At 63.1% G+C, this 20,700-nt stretch overlaps 1 protein-coding gene and 1 long non-coding RNA gene across 5 annotated transcripts in view; both read right to left on the minus strand.

Moving 5' to 3' along the window:
* LOC148139782 (uncharacterized) overlaps positions 1-20,700 on the minus strand; it is a 519,617-nt gene that overhangs the window by 259,415 nt on the left and 239,502 nt on the right. The window lies entirely within an intron of this gene.
* Positions 1-20,700, minus strand: part of nbl1 (NBL1, DAN family BMP antagonist) — a 51,729-nt gene that overhangs the window by 30,399 nt on the left and 630 nt on the right. For 2 of the 4 annotated variants that reach the window (XM_043675780.2, XM_087980470.1), the window contains exon 2: positions 20,507-20,678. The exons of 1 other annotated variant lie outside the window; for it this stretch is intronic. The gene's annotated coding sequence lies outside the window, so the exon portion shown is untranslated. The remainder of the gene's footprint in view (positions 1-20,506; positions 20,679-20,700) is intronic. One more of the 4 variants, XM_043675781.2, reaches the window with a different exon arrangement.

Genomic DNA, 20,700 nt, shown 5'->3' on the forward strand with positions numbered 1-20,700 from the left:
CTGTGGGATCCTTACCCGATTCATTTTGTTATAGTTTTGTGAATTTTATTAACATTTCATTTCCTCGACTGCATATTTTACCATAAATTAAGGTTCTGTCTGTTGCAAAATCAAATTAAAACAAAATGTCTCCACTGTGTTTACATTAAACATTTCAAATGCAAGATGGTTTTAATCGAGACTACTTGGTTCGAACCAATGCACACTGGGAACAAGCCTCAATCCATCTGCTATCAAATTTAGTTCCAGCACAGAAAGTCACCTAGCTCTATAGATAGTCATATCATCAACTAGTTAGATTCCCCTCCGAAGAGTAACCCACCCAGACCCATTTCCCTCTGACTAATGCACCTAACACTATGGGCAATTTAGCATGGCCAATTCACCTGACCTGCACATCTTTGTAACTGTGGGAGGAAACCCACGCAGACACGGGGAGAATGTGCAACTCCACACAGACAGTCACCCGAGGCTGGAATCGAACCTGGGACCCTGGTGCTGTGAGGCAGCAGTGCTAACCAATTAAACTGCAATTGTTTCATCCAAGCCCGTACAACACTGCATCCAAACATGTCGAAGGAGGAGGATCCAAACTGGAGGTGCTTTCTGAGTCCAAGTCCAACAGGCAACCACGTGTCAGTTGGATCTCCGCGAATTCACTTTCCAATGCAGCAATTAATCTTTCCACCCCCTTTTGGAGCGAGGACAGTGATTCCAGCTCCCACTGATAAACTTGTCATGTGTGTGAGATATTACCATCTGACTGCCCCAGGTTTTTTTTTGTTTGGTGTTAAGGGGTCGGTTGAGGCTGGAATGGATCGGGCAATCAGCGAGCTGGATCGTGAGTCACTCGCTTGGGGAGGTGACTCATACATGCAGCAGTTGCTCGGAGGCCAGAGTTTGGGAGCGGCTACACAACAGCAGCTCAGCTCTGAAGTTTAGGGCCAGTTTCGCACACAAAAACGAGGGAGGGTTTGTTTTCTCTCTCTCTCTCTTTCTACACCTGCAGACACTTCCTTATCTGCAGTCCAGCAGCTCTTCAAATTACAACTTGCAGGAATGGACTTTTTTATCTGAATTATTTCGTGGGCTGTAGGCCTGTGCTAACATTTGTCGCTCATTCCTATTTGCCTTGAACTAAAATCAAAGAACTGCGGGTGTTGGAAATCTGAAACACAAACAGAAATCGCTGGTGAAACTCAGCATCTGTGCAGAGAAAGCAGGGTTACTGATTCGAGTCCAGAGATCCTTATTCAGAATCAACCACATTGGTTTCAAGTCAAACCAGGTAATGATGACCAATTTTCTTCCATAAGGGACATGAGTGAACCAGATAGATTTTTTTTTTAGCATAGCTATGGTTGTCATACTCACCATGACAATTCCAGGCATATAATTGGAATTAAATTCAGACAGTTGGCAGAATGGGATTGGAACTCATACTGAACTGGCAAGAACAATGCTATGATTTTGGGGGGAGGGTGGAGTTGGGATTTCTGCTGTGTCCTTTCTATAGGAATATCTATTTCTTATAATCAACAGTGTAAACTGAGTGAAAGGAGGGCTGATTAAATCTCAACTAAGGATGGAGGCAACTTGGATTTCTATCGAGCCTTTGACATGGTAAAACATCCCAAGACATTTCACAGAAGACACACAAAATTCAACACTATTGCTGGACTAAGGAGTAGAAGTGGGGTCTCATTATAGAGGTTTTCCAAAGTAAACAGTGGTAAATGCCATATAGCAATTCCAAAGTAGAGTCATTGGAATCAAAACATTCACTCTGTTTCTGTCTTCACAGATGAAGCCAGACTGTTGACTTTCACTTGGATTTTCAGGTTTTTTTTATATTTCAGACCTCCACCATTGGCAGTATTTTGCTTTTATTCCAGTAGCCGATGCCATTCTGTCAGTCCACCCATCACAACACAACAGTCAATGATCTTAATAATGCATTTCTGCAATGTCTTTTACATGGAGAGCATGTCAAGATATGTAAACAGAATACAAAGTGATACTGAGCAGCTTTAGATGAGGTGATTAAAAGTTTTGTTGAAATGACAGGTTTTGAAAAGAAAGTTGGAGAAAGCAGGAGGAAAACGGGTTTAGGGAGACAATTCCAAAGAATGGAGGCTGTTGAAGGCTTTTTAAAAACATTCTGCCATGGGAGGCAGTTGTCATTGGCAGGATCAGAATTTGTCGCCCATCTCAATTACCATTGAATTGAATGACCTGTTAAGTCTAGAGACAGGTGCAGATCAGACCAGGTAAGGATGGTTAATTTCCTTGCTTGAGGACATTAGTGAACCAGGGAATTGGCTGTTTGTGCCAATCAATGGTCACCTTTTCTGAGATTAGATTTCAGTTCTAGATTTATTATTTAATTGCATTTAAAAGCCATCAGGTTGTTCTGTGGTGCTGAGGAGTCTGTGGACCATGTATATATTGGATGTGGGTGTTTGCACTCCCTTTTTGATTTTCTCAAAAACCTCCTCCTCTGCTTTTGGTTGCATTTCAGTCCCACGCTCCTGATCTTCGGGCACCCAGTACGGAGGAGGGAGGGCAGTTCTGAAGACCTCCTCGTGGGTCTGCTCCTGGGAATGGCCAAACTAACCATAAATAGGTCCATGCAGTGGACCGTGGAGGGGGACATTAGGGCCGACTGCCTGTCCCTCTTCCGCGGTTCCGTAGAGCCCAGGTGTCTCTGGAAAAGGAGCACGCGGTATCCACCGACACCCTGGAGTTGTTCAGGGAGAGATGGGCACCGCAGGGAGTGGAGTGCATTATTTCCCCCTCCAATTCTATTTTGATTTAATCCCTGCCCTCCCCTTCACTGTTTGATCACGCAGCATTGCCCTTTGATGTGAAGGGCACTGCTTGTCACTGGCCACTCGGGTGTTCCCTTTCTTCTTGGTGTTGGAAATTTGAATAAAGATTTGTGCACTGTGTGTCTTTCACTGTGTCTCACACCTGCACACACAACATGGGTGCTGGGGAAAAAAATAAGCACTAGCGCAGTTAGGCGGTAGTGCGGAGGAAAGAAAATATATATAAAAAAAACAAGAGTGCCAGAGCTTCAAAAAAAAAGAAAAATAGAGTGGCAGGGGCTCTTGGAGCTTAAAAAAAAGCCACCAGGCACCTGTATCTCTAGAACATTAACCTGGGACTCTGGATCACTAAACCACTGATATTACTACTATGCTACCTACAACCAACTGCTGCTGCACAAGGATTAGCTCAGCTCAGCTGGAGAACAAATGCATCATTCACAATGACAGCCCATATTGTTTCTCTTCTCCGTACTTTGGAGTGCAATGATTTCCATCTGCAGGCATTTCTTCCCAGACCTCATCCTGTCACTTAGGAGAGTTCATCTGGAGGGGGTGGGGGGGGGGGGAAGAGGTGCAAGTTGGAAAAGGTCCATGTACTTGTCTCCTCAATCACCCCTGTGCAGGTAGTCTACATTACCTCAATTCTCAGCAATTCTTCTCGTGGAACAGGGAGACGCTCTATGGTATTGCAGTTCAACTCAAACAGTGAATACAAACCATTGTTTTATTTGGAAGAATTAAGTTTAGCCTGACATGGATCATTATTGGAACACTTATTGTCAGTCATATTATAATAAACTCAGTCAAAGCTGTGTGTCAATACTTTCTAACCCTCTAGAGATAAATTTTTAAGTTGGATAGTGGTACAGGTTTGTATTATCACAGTTAACATGTACAATCAGTGCATCTTTAACACCATCACCATATTATTTCCTGTTTCATAATCCTTTCATTTTAGAACATTTCGTCAATTCCTGTTTGTTGCACATGTATATATCTTACGCTGAATTCACCAGCTTTGCTGACTGACCCTTATTTTGTCTCTTCAGTAACCATAACGCTGTATCAACACTTTGCCTGCTCAGAGCTAATGAAACCACTCAGTCCCTCCAGTTTGCAATGTTCTACAATTCACTTCAAACCCAATCTTTGTAAGCACCATCTAATCACCCTCTCCTGATTCTCACCTCTCCTGCTTTCTGCAAGTGTGTTAATACCCTGCACTCTGCACCTTCATCTCATTTCTCAATGAGAATATTTAACACCCTGTGTCACAAGAAGGAGGTCTAGGAAAAGACCAGCTGGACCATGGAGGCTATCTCATACAGTTGTGACACTCTGTACAGTACAATCCATACACTCCTTCCCTCAGCAAGAAATTCCCTGGAAATGCTAGAGAAACAGGGGCAGGACTAAGCTCATTGGGGGAAACATTCAGAATATTCCTATTAAACCTCAATAGGTGATCCAACTTATTCTAGGAGATCACTTGCGATCTATTTTTCTGTTTAATGTGATCTGTTTTTCACAGCAGGAGTAGTCCTTTGCCCCTCAATCTTTCACATTCTTTGGCCAATGCAGGCTTTTGGCCCTCAGAATTAACACAAACCTCTGCTAGGTCCTGCAGGAGGAAAAGCATTAGGAAGCAGAGGGAAAGTCAATTAATGACTCCATCGTCACTTCCTTGCAATTCATAAAATCTAAAGGCTGCAGATTTAAAACCATTGTCAAAAAAAGGGGTGAGGCAATGGAGGAGAATTGTTTTCACTCAGTGAGCTGTCCCAATCTTCAATGTTTTACTTGAAGAGGGTAGTGGAAGTTACTTTAAAAGTTTTAAAATTGAGTTGGATAGTTAGGTGCAAATGAGGAACGTATATGGTCATGGAACAAGGTGATGGGGTTGATACGAGTAGCGAGCCGAATAGGTACTCTCCAGCCAACAGCATTTGTTGGGAAGGCAGTTTCCTAACTCCAGATGTTTTAACTTATCCATCTTCTGTCAAATGGAAAGGAACGACCTCTCCACTCCTGCTGGCACCTGGAAATCATTGTCCACAAACACTCTGCCGAGGACATGCAGGTCCTGGGCCTCCTCCACCGCCGCCTGGAGGAAGTACGCCTCATCTTCCGCTTCGGAACACTTCAACCCCAGGGCATCAATGTGGACTTCACCAGTTTGCTCATTTCCCCTCCCCCCACTTTACCCCAGTTCCAGCTCAGCACTGTACTCATAAGCTGTCTTACCTGCCAATCTCCCTTCCCACCTATCCACTCCACCCTCCTCTCTGACCTATCACCTCCATCCCCACCCCCATTCACCTGTTTGTACTCTTTGCTACCTTCTCTCCAGCACCCCCTCCCCACTCCCACCCCCACCCCACCCCCATTTATCTCTCCACCCCGGAGGCTTCCTGTCTCTATTCCTGATGAAGGGCTTTTGCCCGAAACATCGATTTTCCTGCTCCTTGGATGCGGCCTGACCTGCTGTGCTTTTCCAGCATCACTCTAATCTGAACTCTGGTTTCCGGCATCTGCAGTCCTCACTTTTGCCTAAGGAATGAGGAAGGGACAGCGACAGAGAAGTTGTAGAGAACAATCAGCTGTGAAGACCTCCAATGGCTTGGCTGAAGCCGGATGATCGCAGTACTAACAGAATGGTTATCAATTGGTATTTCCTTGGGTCCAACGTGGTGCAACCATATTTTCCACGTATTACCCACTCGAGATATTACTATCAGGGACAAACTGGGCCTTGAAACTGGAGCAAGTCAGAAAGTGGGCAATAAAATCACAGACCAGCAGAGGGCCTCAGTCAGATTTTGGAGGAAGAAATATATCTCAAAATGAGCCTCTTATTGTCAGGCCTTGGTAAAGCTGAACTGCTTTCCAGTTTTAACTTGCCCTTAGACAGGAGAGGCTTAGATATTAAACAATTCCGCTGTTTGAAACGCAGATTAATACAAAATAACGCACATGATATTTAAAAGCAACGACATTGGAGAAAGGAAATTCTTAGAACAAGCTTCAAAAATTTAGTAAAGTAGTAGAGATCTAAAAGAGGTAGAGAAATTAGTTCAATTGCTGAGGTTCTTTGAGAATGTTTAGTTACTGATTAAAGAAAAAAGCCGGGGAAACCTAAACCAGGATGATATGTTCTAAGTGAACTAGTGAGCCAGATTATTGGAAATAATGAAAAATTACTGGATGACATTAAGAATCCAGTTCATAAAAAGCCTCCGTCCAAAGCGCTTCTTCCTGTTTAATGATTTTTTAAATACAAAAACTGAGGATTGAGTCTGTTAGAAGTATAGAGATTCTTGATAAACGTGAAAGAAGTTTTGAACTCAATTTTAAAAACTCTGCACTTTTTTTCCACGGGGCTCACGCATATAGCATGGGGGGGGGGGGGGGGGGGGGGTAGGGTTTTAAGTTCATCCAACCCGATTGTTGAAACAAAATAATGTGGATTTTGTCAGCTCCCTCTTCCAGTTAGAAACGGGCAAGGTAGTTAGGGGGAGAGGCACATAAGCGATTGTTAAAAGGGTGAGGAAGTGTAATCAGATTTGGAGTTGAGCTGTGGCTTCAGAATAATTTATTACATTTGGAGGAGGAGTGATACCGGGGGGGGGGGGGGGGGATCTGGGCCGAACTTAAATCAGGACTGCAGCATTCTCCAGCCTGCGTTCAAGGCAGGAGGTTGGGGGGGAGGGAGAGCAGTTTTGTTTTAAATCGCCGATGTGGAATCAGAACCTGAAGATTGAGTGAACCTTTAGGAAGCATCCTTGAATAATCAGTACAGCCCAGGGTCTCGGCCGGCACTGAACACTTTATAAAGAAAATTCCCCTCAGGGGTTGTGGGGGGGGAGGGGGTGGGGGGGGAGGGGGTGGGGGGGGGGGGTGAGGGGTTGTGGGGGGGTGTGAGGGGGTGTGAGGGGGTGTGAGGGGGTGTGGGGGGGTGTGGGGGGGTGTGAGGGGGTGTGGGGGGGTGTGGGGGGGTGTGAGGGGGTGTGGGGGGGTGTGAGGGGGTGTGGGGGGGGAGGGGGTGTGAGGGGGTGTGGGGGGGGAGGGGGTGAGGGGGTGTGGGGGGGGAGGGGGGGAGGGGGTGTGGGGGAGGGGGTGTGGGGGAGGGGGTGTGGGGGTGTGGGGGAGGGGGTGTGGGGGTGTGGGGGAGGGGGGGGAGGGGGTGTGGGGGGGGGAGGAGGGGGGTGTGGGGGGGGGAGGAGGGGGTGTGGGGGGGAGGGGGTGTGGGGGTGTGGGGGTGAGGGGGTGTGGGGGGGAGGGGGGTGTGGGGGGTGAGGGGGTGTGGGGGGTGGGGGGTGAGGGGGTGTGGGGGGGGGGGGTGAGGGGGTGTGGGGGGTGAGGGGGTGTGGGGGGGGGTGAGGGGGTGTGGGGGGTGAGGGGGTGTGGGGGGGGAGAGGGTGAGGGTGTGGGGGGGGAGAGGGTGAGGGGGTGGGGTGAGGGGGTGTGGGGGGTGAGGGGGTGTGGGGGGGGAGAGGGTGAGGGGGTGGGGGGGGAGGGGGTGTGGGGGGGGAGGGGGTGTGGGGGGGGAGGGGGTGTGGGGGGGGGGGAGGGGTTGTGGGGGGGAGGGGTTGTGGGGGGGGAGGGGGTGTGGGGGGGGTGAGGGGGTTGTGGGGGGGTGTGAGGGGGTGTGGGGGGGGAGGGGGTGTGAGGGGGTGTGGGGGGGGAGGGGGTGTGGGGGGGGAGGGGGTGTGGGGGGTGAGGGGGTGTTGGGGGGTGAGGGGGTGTGGGGGGTGAGGGGGTGTTGGGGGGTGAGGGAGTGTGGGGGGGGGAGCGGGTGAGGGGGTGTGTGGGGGGGGGAGGGGGGGAGGGGGTGAGGGGGTGTGGGGGGGGAGGGGGTGTGGGGGGGGAGGGGGTGAGGGGGTGTGGGGGGGGGGAGGGGGTGTGGGGGGGGTGAGGGGGGTGAGGGGGTGTGGGGGGGAGGGTGTGGGGGGGAGGAGCGGGTGAGGGGGTGTGGGGGGGGGGGAGGGGGGGGAGGGGGTGAGGGGGTGTGGGGGGGGAGGGGGTGAGGGGGGTGTGGGGGGGGGAGGGGGTGTGGGGGGGGGGGAGGGGGTGAGGGGGTGTGGGGGGGGGAGGGGGTGTGGGGGTGTGGGAGGGGGTGAGGGGGTGTGGGAGGGGGTGTGGGGGGGGGGAGGGGGGTGAGGGGGGTGAGGGGGTGTGGGAGGGGGGTGTGGGGGGGGGGAGGGGGTGAGGGGGGTGAGGGGGTGTGGGAGGGGGTGTGGGGGGGGGGAGGGGGTGAGGGGGGTAGGGGGTGTGGGAGGGGGTGTGGGGGGTAGGGGGTGTGGGAGGGGGTGTGGGGGGTAGGGGGTGTGGGAGGGGGTGTGGGGGGGAGGGGGTGTGGGGGGGGGGGGAGGGGGTGTGGGGGGGGGGGGGAGGGGGTGTGGGGGGGGGGGGGGGGGAGGGGGTGTGGGGGGGGGAGGGGGGGAGGGGGTGTGGGGGGTGAGGGGGTGTGGGGGGGGGAGGGGGTGTGGGGGGGGGGAGGGGGTGTGGGGGGGGGAGGGGGTGTGGGGGGGGGGAGGGGGTGTGGGGGGGGGTGGGGGTGAGGGGGGGTGAGGGGGTGTGGGGGGTGAGGGGGTGTGGGAGGGGGTGTGGGGGGGAGGGGGTGTGGGAGGGGGTGTGGGAGGGGGGTGGGGGGGGAGGGGGTGTGGGGGGGGAGGGGGTGTGGGGGGGGAGGGGGTGAGGGGGTGTGGGGGGGGAGGGGGTGTGGGGGGGGAGGGGGTGTGGGGGGGGAGGGGGTGTGGGGTGGGGGGGAGGGGGTGTGGGGGGGGAGGGGGTGTGGGGTGGGGGGGGAGGGGGTGTGGGGTGGGGGGGGAGGGGGTGTGGGGGGGTGGGGGGGGAGGGGGTGAGGGGGGTGTGGGGGAGGGGGTGTGGTGGGTGTGGGGGGGGAGGGGGTGTGGGGGGGGGGGAGGGGGTGAGGGTGTGTGGGGGGGAGGGGGTGAGGGTGTGTGGGGGGGAGGGTGAGTGGGGGGGAGGGGGGTGAGGGTGAGTGGGGGGGAGGGGGTGAGTGGGGGGGAGGGGGTGAGTGGGGGGGAGGGGGTGAGTGGGGGGGAGGGGGTGAGTGGGGGGGAGGGGGTGTGGGGGGGAGGGGGTGTGGGGGGGAGGGGGTGTGGGGGGGAGGGGGTGTGGGGGGGGAGGGGGTGTGGGGGGAGGGGGTGTGGGGGGGGAGGGGGTGAGGGGGTGTGGGGGGGTGGGGGTGTGGGGGGGGAGGGGGTGAGGGGGTGAGGGTGGGGAGGGGGTGAGGGTGGGGAGGGGTGAGGGGGTGAGGGGGGGGAGGGGGTGAGGGGGTGAGGGGGTGAGGGGTGTGGGGGGGGGAGGAGGGGGTGTGGGGGGGGGGGAGGGGGTGTGGGGGGGGGGAGGAGGGGGTGTGGGGGGGGGAGGAGGGGGTGTGGGGGGGGGAGGAGGGGGTGTGGGGGGGGAGGGGGTGAGGGGGTGTGGGGGGGAGGGGGTGTGGGGGGGGAGGGGGTGTGGGGGGGGGTGAGGGGTTGTGGGGGGGGTGAGGGGTGTGGGGGGGGTGAGGGTTGTGGGGGGGGGTGTGGGGGGGTGTGGGGGGGGTGTGAGGGGGTGTGGGGGTGAGGGGGTGTGGGGGGTGGGGGGGTGTGGGGGGGGAGGGGGTGTGGGGGGGGGGGGTGTGGGGGGGGGGAGGGGGTGTGGGGGGGGTGTGGGGGGGGGTGGGGGTGTGGGGGGGGGGTGGGGGGGGGAGGGGGGAGGGGGGTGAAGGGGTGTGGGGGGTGAGGGGGTGTGGGAGGGGGTGTGGGAGGGGGGGGGAGGGGGTGTGGGGGGGGGAGGGGTGTTGGGGGGTGAGGGGGTGTGGGGGGGGAGGGGGTGGGGGGGGCAGGGGGGGAGGGGGTGAGGGGGGTGTGGGGGGGGAGGGGTGAGGGGGGTGTGGGGGGGAGCGGGTGGGGGGGTGTGGGGGGGAGGGGGTGGGGGGGGAGGGGGTGTGGGGGGGGGAGGGGGTGTGGGGTGGGGGGGAGGGGGGTGTGGGGGGGGGTGTGGGGGGAGGGGGTGAGGGGGGTGTGGGGGGGGGAGGGGGTGTGGGGGGGGAGGGGGTGAGGGTGAGTGGGGGGGAGGGGGTGAGGGTGAGTGGGGGGGAGGGGGTGAGTGGGGGGGAGGGGGTGAGTGGGGGGGAGGGGGTGAGTGGGGGGGAGGGGGTGAGTGGGGGGAGGGGGTGTGTGGGGGGGAGGGGGTGGAGTGGGGGGGAGGGGGTGTGTGGGGGGGAGGGGGTGAGGGGGTGTGTGGGGGGGAGGGGGTGGGGGGGGTGTGGGGGGAGGGGGTGGGGGGGGGGTGTGGGGGGAGGGGGTGGGGGGGTGTGGGGGGGAGGGGGTGAGTGGGGGGGAGGGGGTGTGTGGGGGGAGGGGGTGTGTGGGGGGGAGGGGGGTGAGGGGGTGTGTGGGGGGGAGGGGGTGGGGGGGGGTGTGGGGGGAGGGGGTGGGGGGGGTGTGGGGGAGGGGGGTGGGGGGGTGTGGGGGGGAGCGGGTGGGGGGGGGGGTGTGGGGGGGAGGGGGTGGGGGGGGCGGGGGGGGAGGGGGTGTGGGGGGGGAGGGGGGTGTGGGGGGGGGGAGGGGGTGTGGGGGGGAGGGGGTGTGGGGGGGGGGGGGTGTGGGGGGGGGGGTGTGGGGGGGGAGGGGGTGTGGGGGGGGAGGGGGTGTGGGGGGGGGGGGGTGTGGGGGTGGGGGGGGGGTGGGGGGGGGTGGGGGGGAGGGGGGTGGGGGGTGTGGGGGGAGGGGGTGTGGGGGGGGGTGTGGGGGTGTGGGGGGTGTGGGGGGGGGGGGTGGGGGGGGGGGGGGGAGGGGGTGGGGGGGGGGGGGAGGGGGTGGGGGGGGGGGGTGGGGGGGGTGTGGGGGGGGGGTGGGGGGGGGGAAGGGGTGTGAGGTGGGGGGGAGGGGGTGTGGGGGGTGGGGGTGGGGGGGGTGTGGGGGGGGAAGGGGTGTGAGGTGGGGGGGAGGGGGTGTGGGGGGGTGTGGGGGGGAGGGGGTGGGGGGGTGGGGGGAGGGGTGGGGGGGAGGGGGGGTGGGGGGGTGTGGGGGGGGGGTGGGGGGGGTGTGTGGGGGGGGGTGGGTGTGGGGGGTGGGGGGGTGGGGGGGGTGGGTGTGGGGGGGGGGGGGGGGGGTGGGGGGGGGTGGGGGGTGGGGGGGGGGTGGGGGGTGGGGGGGGGGGGTGGGGGGGGGGGGGGGGGTGGGGGGGGTGGGGGGGGGGGGGGGGGGGTGGGGGGGGGAGGGGGGGGTGGGGGGGGGGTGGGGGGGGGGGGGGGGTGGGGGGGGTGGGGGGAGGGGGGGGGGGGGTGGGGGGGTGGGGGGGGGGGTGGGGGGGAGGGGGGGGTGGGGGGGGGGGTGGGGGGGAGGGGGGGGGGTGGGGGGGAGGGGGGGGGTGGGGGGGGGTGGGGGGGAGGGGGGGGGTGGGGGGGTGGGGGGGGGGGGGGGGGGGGGAGGGGGGGGGGTGGGGGGGGGGGGGGGGGGGGTGGGGTGGGGGGGGAGGGGGGGGGGGGTGGGGGGGGGGGGGGTGGGGGGTGGGGGGGGAGGGGGTGGGGGTGGGGGGGGTGGGGGGGAGGGGGTGTGGGGGGAGGGGGTGGGGGGGGAGGGGGTGTGGGGGGAGGGGGTGGGGGGTGGGCGGGGGGGGAGGGGGTGGGGGGGGCGGGGGGGGGGGGGGGTGGGGGGGGCGGGGGGGGAGGGGGTGGGGGGTGGGGGTGGGGGGAAGGGGTGTGAGGTGGGGGGGAGGGGGTGTGGGGGGGTGGGGGGGAGGGGGTGTGGGGGGGTGTGGGGGGGTAGGGTGGGGGGGAGGGGGGGAGGGGGTGTGGGGGGGGAGGGGGGTGTGGGGGGGTGTGGAGGGGGTGTGGGGGGGAGGGGGTGTGGGTGGGGGGGGGAAGAGGAGGGAGTGTGGGGGGGAAGAGGGGGGGGAAGAGGAGGGGGAAGAGGAGGGGGTAGTGGGGGGGAAGAGGGGGGGTGTGGGGGGGGAAGAGGGGGGGGGTGGAGAGGGGGGGGGTGTGGGGGGGGGGAGAGGGGGGGGTGTGGGGGGGGGGAGAGGAGGGGGTGTGGGGGGGGGAAGAGGGGGGGGTGTGGGGGGGGGAGAGGGGGGGGGTGTGGGGGGGGGAGAGGAGGGGGTGTGGGGGGGGAAGAGGAGGGGATGTGGGGGGGAAGAGGAGGGGATGTGGGGGGGGAAGAGGAGGGGATGTGGGGGGGGAAGAGGATGAGATGTGGGGGGGAAAGAGGAGGGCGTGTGGTGGGGAAAGAGGAGGGCGTGTGGTGGGGAAGAGGAGGGGGTGTGGGGGGGTGTGGGGGGGAGGGGGTGGGGGGGAGGGGGGTGGGGGGGTGGGGGGAGGGGTGGGGGGGGAGGGGGGGGTGTGGGGGGGGTGGGGGTGGGTGGGGGGGTGGGGGGGGAGGGGGTGTGGGGGTGGGGGGGGGAGGGGGTGTGGGGGTGGGTGGGGGGGGTGGGGGGGGTGGGGGGGGGGAGGGGTGTGGGGGGGGGGTGGGGGGGGTGGGGGTGGGGGGGAGGGGGTGGGGGGGGGTGGGGGGGAGGGGGTGTGGAGGGGGTGTGGGGGGGAGGGGGTGTGGAGGGGAGGGGGTGTGGGGGGGGGGGGGTGTGGGTGGGGGGGGAAGAGGAGGGGGTGTGGGGGGGGAGAGGGGGGGTGTGGGGGGGAGAGGGGGGGGTGTGGGGGGGGGAAGAGGGGGGGGTGTGGGGGGGGGGGAGAGGAGGGGGGTGTGGGGGGGGGGAGATGAGGGGGTGTGGGGGGGGGAGAGGAGGGGGGGGGGAGAGGAGGGGGTGTGGGGGGGGGGAGATGAGGGGGTGTGGGGGGGGGAAGAGGAGGGGTGGGGGGGGGGGAAGAGGAGGGGATGTGGGGGGGGAAGAGGAGGGGATGTGGGGGGGGAAGAGGAGGGGATGTGGGGGGGGAAAGAGGAGGGGATGTGGGGGGGGAAGAGGAGGAGATGTGGGGGGGAAAGAGGAGGGCGTGTGGTGGGGAAAGAGGAGGGGGTGTGGGGGGGAAGAGGAGGGGGAAGAGCAGGGGGTGTGGGGGGGGAAGAGGAGGGGGTGTGGGGGGGGAAGAGGAGGGGGTGTGGGGGGGGAAGAGGAGGGGGTGTGGGGGGGGAAGAGGAGGGGGTGTGGGGGGGGGAAGAGGAGGGGGTGTGGGGGGGGGAAGAGGAGGGGGTGTGGGGGGGGGGAAGAGGAGGGGGTGTGGGGGGGGAAGAGGAGGGGGTGTGGGGGGGGGAAGAGGAGGGGTGGGGGGGGGGAAGAGGAGGGGGTGGGGGGGGAAGAGGAGGGGGTGTGGGGGGGGGGAAGAGGAGGGGGTGTGGGGGGAAGAGGAGGGGGTGTGGGGGGGGGGAAGAGGAGGGGGAAGAGGAGGGGTGTGGGGGAGGAAGAGGAGGGGGTGTGGGGGGGAAGAGGAGGTGGTGTGGGGGGGGAAGAGGAGGGGTTGTGTGGGGGGTGTGGGAGGGGCGGGGGTGTGGGGGGGGTGTAGGAGGGGGTGTGGGAGTGGCGGGGGTGTGGGGGGTGAAGAGGAGGGGATGTGGGGGGGGAGGGGGTGTGGAATGGGAGGGGAGGGGGTGCGGGGAGGGGAGGGGGTGCGGGGGGAAGAGGAGGGGGTGGGGGGAAGAGGAGGGGGTGTGGGGGGGAAGAGGAGGGGGAAGAGCAGGGGGTGTGGGGGGGGAAGAGCAGGGGGTGTGGGGGGGGGAAGAGGAGGGGGTGTGGGGGGGGAAGAGGAGGGGGTGTGGGGGGGGAAGAGGAGGGGGTGTGGGGGGGGGAAGAGGAGGGGGTGTGGGGGGGGGGAAGAGGAGGGGGTGTGGGGGGGGGAAGAGGAGGGGGTGTGGGGGGGGAAGAGGAGGGGGTGTGGGGGGGGGAAGAGGAGGGGGTGTGGGGGGGAAGAGGAGGGGGTGTGGGGGGGGAAGAGGAGGGGGTGTGGGGGGGGGGAAGAGGAGGGGGTGTGGGGGGGGGGAAGAGGAGGGGGTGTGGGGGGGGGGAAGAGGAGGGGGTGTGGGGGGGGAAGAGGAGGGGGTGGGGGGGGGAAGAGGAGGGGGTGGGGGGGGGAAGAGGAGGGGGTGTGGGGGGGGGAAGAGGAGGGGGTGTGGGGGGGGGGGAAGAGGAGGGGGTGTGGGGGGGGGGGAAGAGGAGGGGGTGTGGGGGGGGGAAGAGGAGGGGGTGTGGGGGGGGGGAAGAGGAGGGGGAAGAGGAGGGGTGTGGGGGAGGAAGAGGAGGGGGTGTGGGGGGGAAGAGGAGGTGGTGTGGGGGGGAAGAGGAGGGGTTGTGTGGGGGGGGAAGAGGAGGGGTTGTGTGGGGGGTGTGGGAGGGGCGGGGGTGTGGGGGGGGGTGTAGGAGGGGGTGTGGGAGTGGCGGGGGTGTGGGGGGTGAAGAGGAGGGGATGTGGGGGGGCGGGGGTGTGGGGGGTGAAGAGGAGGGGATGTGGGGGGGGAGGGGGTGTGGGAGGGGATGTGGGGGGGGGGGTGTGGAATGGGAGGGGAGGGGAGGGGGTGCGGGGAGGGGGTGCGGGGAGGGGAGGGGGTGCGGGGGGAAGAGGAGGGGGTGGGGGGAAGAGGAGGGGGTGTGGGGGGGAAGAGGAGGGGGTGTGGGGGGGGAGGCAGCGGGGGTGTGGGGGGGGAGGCGGAGGGGGTGTGGGGGGGGAGGCGGAGGGGGTGTGTGGGGGGGAGCGGAGTGGGTGTGGGGGGGGGAAGAGGAGGGGGTGTGGGGGGGAAGAGGAGTGGGTGTGGGGGTGGGAAGAGGAGGGGGTGTGGGGGGGAAGAGGAGTGGGTGTGGGGGGGGGAGAGGAGGGGGTGTGGGGGGGAAGAGGAGTGGGTGTGGGGGGGGGGGAGAGGAGTGGGTGTGGGGGGGGGAGAGGAGTGGGTGTGGGGGGGGGAGAGGAGGGGGTGTGGGGGGGGAAGAGGACGGGGTGTGGGGGGGGAAGAGAAGGGGGTGTGGGGGGGGAAGAGAAGGGGGTGTGGGGGGGAAGAGGAGGGGGTGTGGGGGGGAGAGGGGGTGTGGGGGGGGAGAGGAGGGGGCGGGAGAGGGGGGGGTGTGGGAGGGAAGAGGAGGGGGTGTGGGAGGGAAGAGGAGGGGGTGTGGGAGGGAAGAGGAGGGGGTGTGGGGGGGGAGGCAGCGGGGGTGTGGGGGGGGAGGTGGAGGGGGTGTGGGGGGGGGAGGCGGAGGGGGTGTGTGGGGGGGAGCGGAGTGGGTGTGGGGGGGGGAAGAGGAGGGGGTGTGGGGGGGAAGAGGAGTGGGTGTGGGGGTGGGAAGAGGAGGGGGTGTGGGGGGGAAGAGGAGTGGGTGTGGGGGGGGAGAGGAGGGGGTGTGGGGGGAAGAGGAGTGGGTGTGGGGGGGGGAGAGGAGGGGGTGTGGGGGGGGAAGAGGACGGGGTGTGGGGGGGAAGAGAAGGGGGTGTGGGGGGGGAAGAGAAGGGGGTGTGGGGGGGAAGAGGAGGGGGTGTGGGGGGGAGAGGGGGTGTGGGGGGGGAGAGGAGGGGGCGGGAGAGGGGGGGGTGTGGGAGGGAAGAGGAGGGGGTGTGGGAGGGAAGAGGAGGGGGTGTGGGAGGGAAGAGGAGGGGCTGTGGGAGGGGAGGGGGTGTGGGGGGGAAGAGGAGGGGGTGTGGGGGGGAAGAGGAGGGGGTGTGGGGGGGAAGAGGAGGGGGTGTGGGGGGGAAGAGGAGGGGGTGTGGGGGGGAAGAGGAGGGGGTGTGGGGGGGGAAGAGGAGGAGGGGGTTTGGGGGGGCAGAAGAGGAGGGGGTTTGGGGGGAAGAGGAGGGGGGGAAGAGGAGGGGGTGTGGGGGGGGGAAGAGGAGGGGGTGTGGGGGGGGAAGAGGAGGGGGTGGGGGGGGAAGAGGAGGGGGTGTGGGGGGGAAGAGGAGGGGGTGTGGGGGGGGGAAAGAGGAGGGGGTGGGAGGGATGCGGAGGGGGTGTGGGGGGGAAGAGGAGGGGGTGTGGGGGGGAAAAGAGGAGGGGGTGTGGGGGGGAATAGAGGAGGGGGTGTGGGGGGAGAAAAGAGGAGGGGGTGTGGGGGGAGAAAAGAGGAGGGGATGTGGGGGGAGAAGAGGAGGGGATGTGGGGGGAGAAGAGGAGGGGGTGTGGGGGGAGAAGAGGAGGGGGTGTGGGGGGAGAAGAGGAGGGGGTGTGGGGGGAGAAGAGGAGGGGGTGTGGGGGGAGAAGAGGAGGGGGTGTGGGGGGAGAAGAGGAGGAGGTGTGGGGGGAGAAGAAGTGGAGGGGGTGTGGGGGGAGAAGTGGAGGGGGTGTGGGGGGAGAAGTGGAGGGGGTGTGGGCGGAGAAGTGGAGGGGGTGTGGGCGGAGAAGTGGAGGGGGTGTGGGCGGAGAAGTGGAGGGGGTGTGGGCGGAGAAGTGGAGGGGGTGTGGGGGGAGAAGTGGAGGGGGTGTGGGGGGAGAAGTGGAGGGGGTGTGGGGGGAGAAAAGAGGAGGGGGTGTGGGGGGAGAAGAGGAGGGGGTGTGGGGGGGAAGAGGAGGGGTGTGCGGGGGGAGGAGGAGGAGGAGACAGGAGGGGGTGTGAGCGAGACAGGAGGGCGTGCGGGGGGGGAGACAGGAGGGGGTGCGGGGGGGAGACAGGAGGGGGTGCGGGGGGGGAGACAGGAGGGGGTGCGGGGGGGGAGACAGGAGGGGGTGCGGGGGGGAGACAGGAGGGGGTGCGGGGGGGAGACAGGAGGGGGTGCGGGGGGAGACAGGAGGGGGTGCGGGGGAGGAGGGGGAGACGGGAGGGGGTGCGGGGGGGAGGAGGGGGAGACGGGAGGGAGTGTGGCGTGGAGGTGGAGGTGGAGGAGACGGGAGGGGCGTGGGGGGAGGTGGAGGAGACGGGAGAGCGTGTGGGGGGTGGAAGATGGGGGGTGACGGGATAGGAGGATGGGGGGTGAGGGGGGTAGGAGGGTGAGTGGGGTAGGAGGATGGGGGGGGTGAGGTGGGTAGGATGGGGGGTGAGGGGGGTAGGAGGATGGGGATGAGTGGGGAGGATGGGGGTTGAGGGGGGGAGGATGGGGGTTGAGGGTGGGAGGATGGGGGGTTGACGGGGGGAGGATGGGGGGTGAGGATGGGGGGTGAGGGGAGAGGATGCGGCGGAGGATGAGGGGACAGGATGCGGCGGAGGATGGGAGGTGAGGGGGGAGGATGGGGGAGAGGATGCGGGGGAGGCTGGGGGGAGGCTGGGGGGTGAGGGGGGAGGATGGGGTGTTGAGGGGGGAGGATGAGGGATGAGGGGGGGGAGGATGAGGGATGAGGGGGGGGAGGATGAGGGGTGAGGGGGGGAGGATGGGGGTGTGAGGGGGGGAGGATGGGGGGGTAGGATGGGGGGGGTGAGGGGGGTAGGAGGATGGGGGGTGAGGGGGGTAGAAGGATGGGGGGGTGAGGGGGGCAGAAGGATAGGGGGTGTGGGGTAGAAGGATAGGGGGTGAGTGGAGTAGAAGGATGGGGGTGAGTGGGGTAGGGGGGGTGAGTGGGGTAGAAGGATGGGGGGTGAGTGGGGTAGAAGGATGGGGGGTGAGTGGGGTAGAAGGATGGGGGGTGAGTGGGGTAGTAGAATGGGGGTGAGTGGGGTAGAAGGATGGGGGTGAGGGGGTCAGGAGGATGGGGGGGTGAGGGGGTCAGGAGGATGGGGGGTGAGGGGGTCAGGAGGATTGGGGGTGAGGGGGTCAGGAGGATGGGGGGTGAGGGGGGTAGAAGGATGGGGGTGAGGGGGGTAGAAAGATAGGGGGTGAGTGGGGTAGAAGGATGGGGGTGAGGGGGTCAGGAGGATGGGGTGTGAGGGGGTCAGGAGGATGGAGGGGTGAGGGGGTAAGGAGGATGGAGGGGTGAGGGGGTCAGGAGGATGGAGGGGTGAGGGGGTCAGGAGGTTGGGGGTGAGGGGGTTAGAAGGTTGGGGGGTGAGGGGGTTAGAAGGTTGGGGGGTGAGGGGGTTAGGAGGTTGGGGGGTGAGGGGGTTAGGAGGTTGGGGGCTGAGGGGGTTAGGCGGTTGGGGGGTGAGGGGGTTAGGCGGTTGGGGGGTGAGGGGGTTAGGCGGTTGGGGGGTGAGGGGGTTAGGCGGTTGGGGGGTGAGGGGGTTAGGCGGTTGGGGGGTGAGGGGGTTAGGCGGTTGGGGGGTGAGGGGGTTAGGAGGAGGGGGTGAGGGGGTCAGGAGGATGGGGGGTGAGGGGGGTAGGAGGATGGGGGTGAGGGGGGTAGGAGGATGGGGGGTGAGGGGGGTGGAGGATGGGGGGGTGAGGGGGTGGAGGATGGGGGGGTGAGGGGGGTGGAGGATGTGGGGTGAGGGGGTGGAGGATGTGGGGGTGGAGGATGTGGGGTGAGGGGGGTGGAGGATGTGGGGGTGAGGATGGGGGGGTGTGGATGGGGGGTGAGGGGGTGGAGGATGGGGGGTGAGGGGTTGGAGGATGGGGGGTGAGGGGTTGGAGGATGGGGGGGTGAGGATGGGGGGGTGAGTGGGTGGAGGATGGGAGTGAGGGGGTGGAGGATGGGGGGTGAGGGAGTGTGGAGGATGGGGGGGTGAGGGAGTGTGGAGGATGGGGGGTGAGGGGGTGTGGAGGATGGGGTGTGAGGGCATGTGGAGGATGGGGTGGTGAGGGGGTGGAGGATGGGGGGGATGAGGGGGTTGGAGGATGGGGGATGAGGGGGGTGGAGGATGGGGGTGAGGGGGGTGGAGGATGGGGGTGAGGGGGGTGGAGGATGGGGGTGAGGGGGGTGGAGGATGGGGGTGAGGGGGGTGGAGGATGGGGGTGAGGGCGGTGGAGGATAGGGGGTGAGGGGGGTGGAGGATGGGGGGTGAGGGGGGTGGAGGATGGGGGGTGAGGGGGGTGGAGGATGGGGGATGAGGGCATGTGGAGGATGGGGGGGTGAGGGAGTGTGGAGGATGGGGGGTGAGGGAGTGTGGAGGATGGGGGGGTGAGGGAGTGTGGAGGATGGGGGGGTGAGGGAGTGTGGAGGATGGGGGGGTGAGGGGGTGTGGAGGATGGGGGGATGAGGGGGTGTGGAGGATGGGGGGATGAGGGGGTGTGGAGGATGGGGGGGGTGTGGATGGGGGGGTGAGGGGGTGAGGGGGTGTGGAGGATGGGGGTGAGGGATTGTGGAGAATGAGGGGGTGAGGGGGCGTGGAGGATGGGGGCATGGAGGATGGGGGGTGGAGGATGGGTGAGTGAGGGGGTGGGGGTGAGGGGGATGGAGAATGGGGGTGAGGGGTATGGAGAATGGGGGTGAGGAGGGTGGAGGATGAAGGGGTGTGGAGAATGGGAGGGTGAAGGGGTGTGGATGGGTTTGGGAAGTGAGGACAAAACGATGACAACGATGGACAGGGGGGGCAACAGTATGTCCCTCATACAAGATGCACTCTACTAACCAACCAATGCTTCATCCAAACACGGCTACCATTCAGAAGGACGAGGCCAGTAGATACATGGGAACGTCACCACTGCAGATTCCCCTTCAAGTCACCACCATGACTTGGAAATATATCGCTGCTTCTTAAATATCGCTGGGTTAAAAGCTCCCTCCCTAACAGTATTCTGGGTGTACCTACACCACAAGGAATGTAATAGTTTAAGAAGGAATCTCGCCACCGCCTTCCCCAGGGATGGGCGATAAATGCTGGCTCGACCAGTGGTCCCCACAATTCGTGTACGAATTAAAACGTAACATGTAAACTCTCATTTTAGATTTTTGTACGAAAAGTTGTGAACTATTACGTTTATCAATGTGAGGCTTGCCAGTAACGGTGACTATAAATCACCTTGTACCATTAGGCATTCCCACAGGAAAGCTGGCCCACCTTCCACAGGTAAACCACAGTATGCCAGATGCAGAGTAAAGTGCCCTGTACACTGTCCCACCATTACTGGCGTGGCGATGCTTGCTTCCTACACTCGTCAACCGTGTCGGGTAGCCCGTTAATAACAAGCTCCCTTCATTTTGTGTTGTAGGTCTATGTTCACCAGGATTGGGTTGAGATAATGTATGTTTTGTAGGTTTAATTTTGTAAGTTTAAAGCCAAAATGTTTGACAATCAATTTCCCCCAGTGTAATGGATTTACTTTCACTGTTCACTAAATAATGAGGAGCGTTCCACCAGTCAGAATGAACGACCATACTTCAGTTACCAAATCTAAACATGAGATGGCAAAGAATGATTGCAACATTGAATATACACAATGTTACCTTAAACATGTAACATGAAATGTAACATGTACTGTTGCAAATTAGGCTGACAGGAAGCTGCAAAACAAGAGGGTACTTATGTAGAAGTCAAATGTAAAGTGAATTAATTTTATTCTAATTTCCCAAAATTAATACTAGAGTAAAACAGATATTTAACGGGAATTCAACCAGGATTTTTGTCCGTTGTTGAAGTTAGTGGTTTTGCTGTGAGCTGCTCTCTCTGGATCCTCGGCTTAGTGCACGTTGCGGGAGATGCTGTCCCGCCGCTACCCAACAGCAAGTTCTCACCGAGAACCGGGGAAGGAAGAGCCATTTTCAGTTTCCCCGTCTGACCACCTCGCTCTAAAATCCGCTCGGCTGGTCCCCCTAAACTAAACACCCCGGGGCAGGAATTAGAATTGCGGCTGAAACACTCATTAGGGGGAAATCTGTCCTCTCGGGGAATCTACGCGAGTTGGATCCTGATAGAGCCCACAATCATTTCTAACCCATTTCTCCCTGTAGAATCGATCGTCAGTTTTTGTTTTGTTTTCCACATCCCATTACCTTCTGGCACACTTGTTTGTTTGAAGCCCATCGACCTCTGCAGCGAGAAATGGCTCCGTTCAGCGTCCCGTACCCAGTCAGAATAAATACTTGCTTGCCTTTTTTTCCGCCTTTCTTCTAGAGTTGTGCTGTGGCTCCCTTGGAACTGCCCCAATAGATGCTAGCGCCAAGTCTGTGACATGTGAGCAGAAAAA

The sequence above is a fragment of the Chiloscyllium plagiosum genome, unplaced genomic scaffold, assembly GCF_037043375.1.
Source record: "Chiloscyllium plagiosum isolate Xiang-an unplaced genomic scaffold, Cpla_swu_hap1 HiC_scaffold_37, whole genome shotgun sequence".
Lineage (NCBI taxonomy): Eukaryota > Metazoa > Chordata > Chondrichthyes > Orectolobiformes > Hemiscylliidae > Chiloscyllium > Chiloscyllium plagiosum.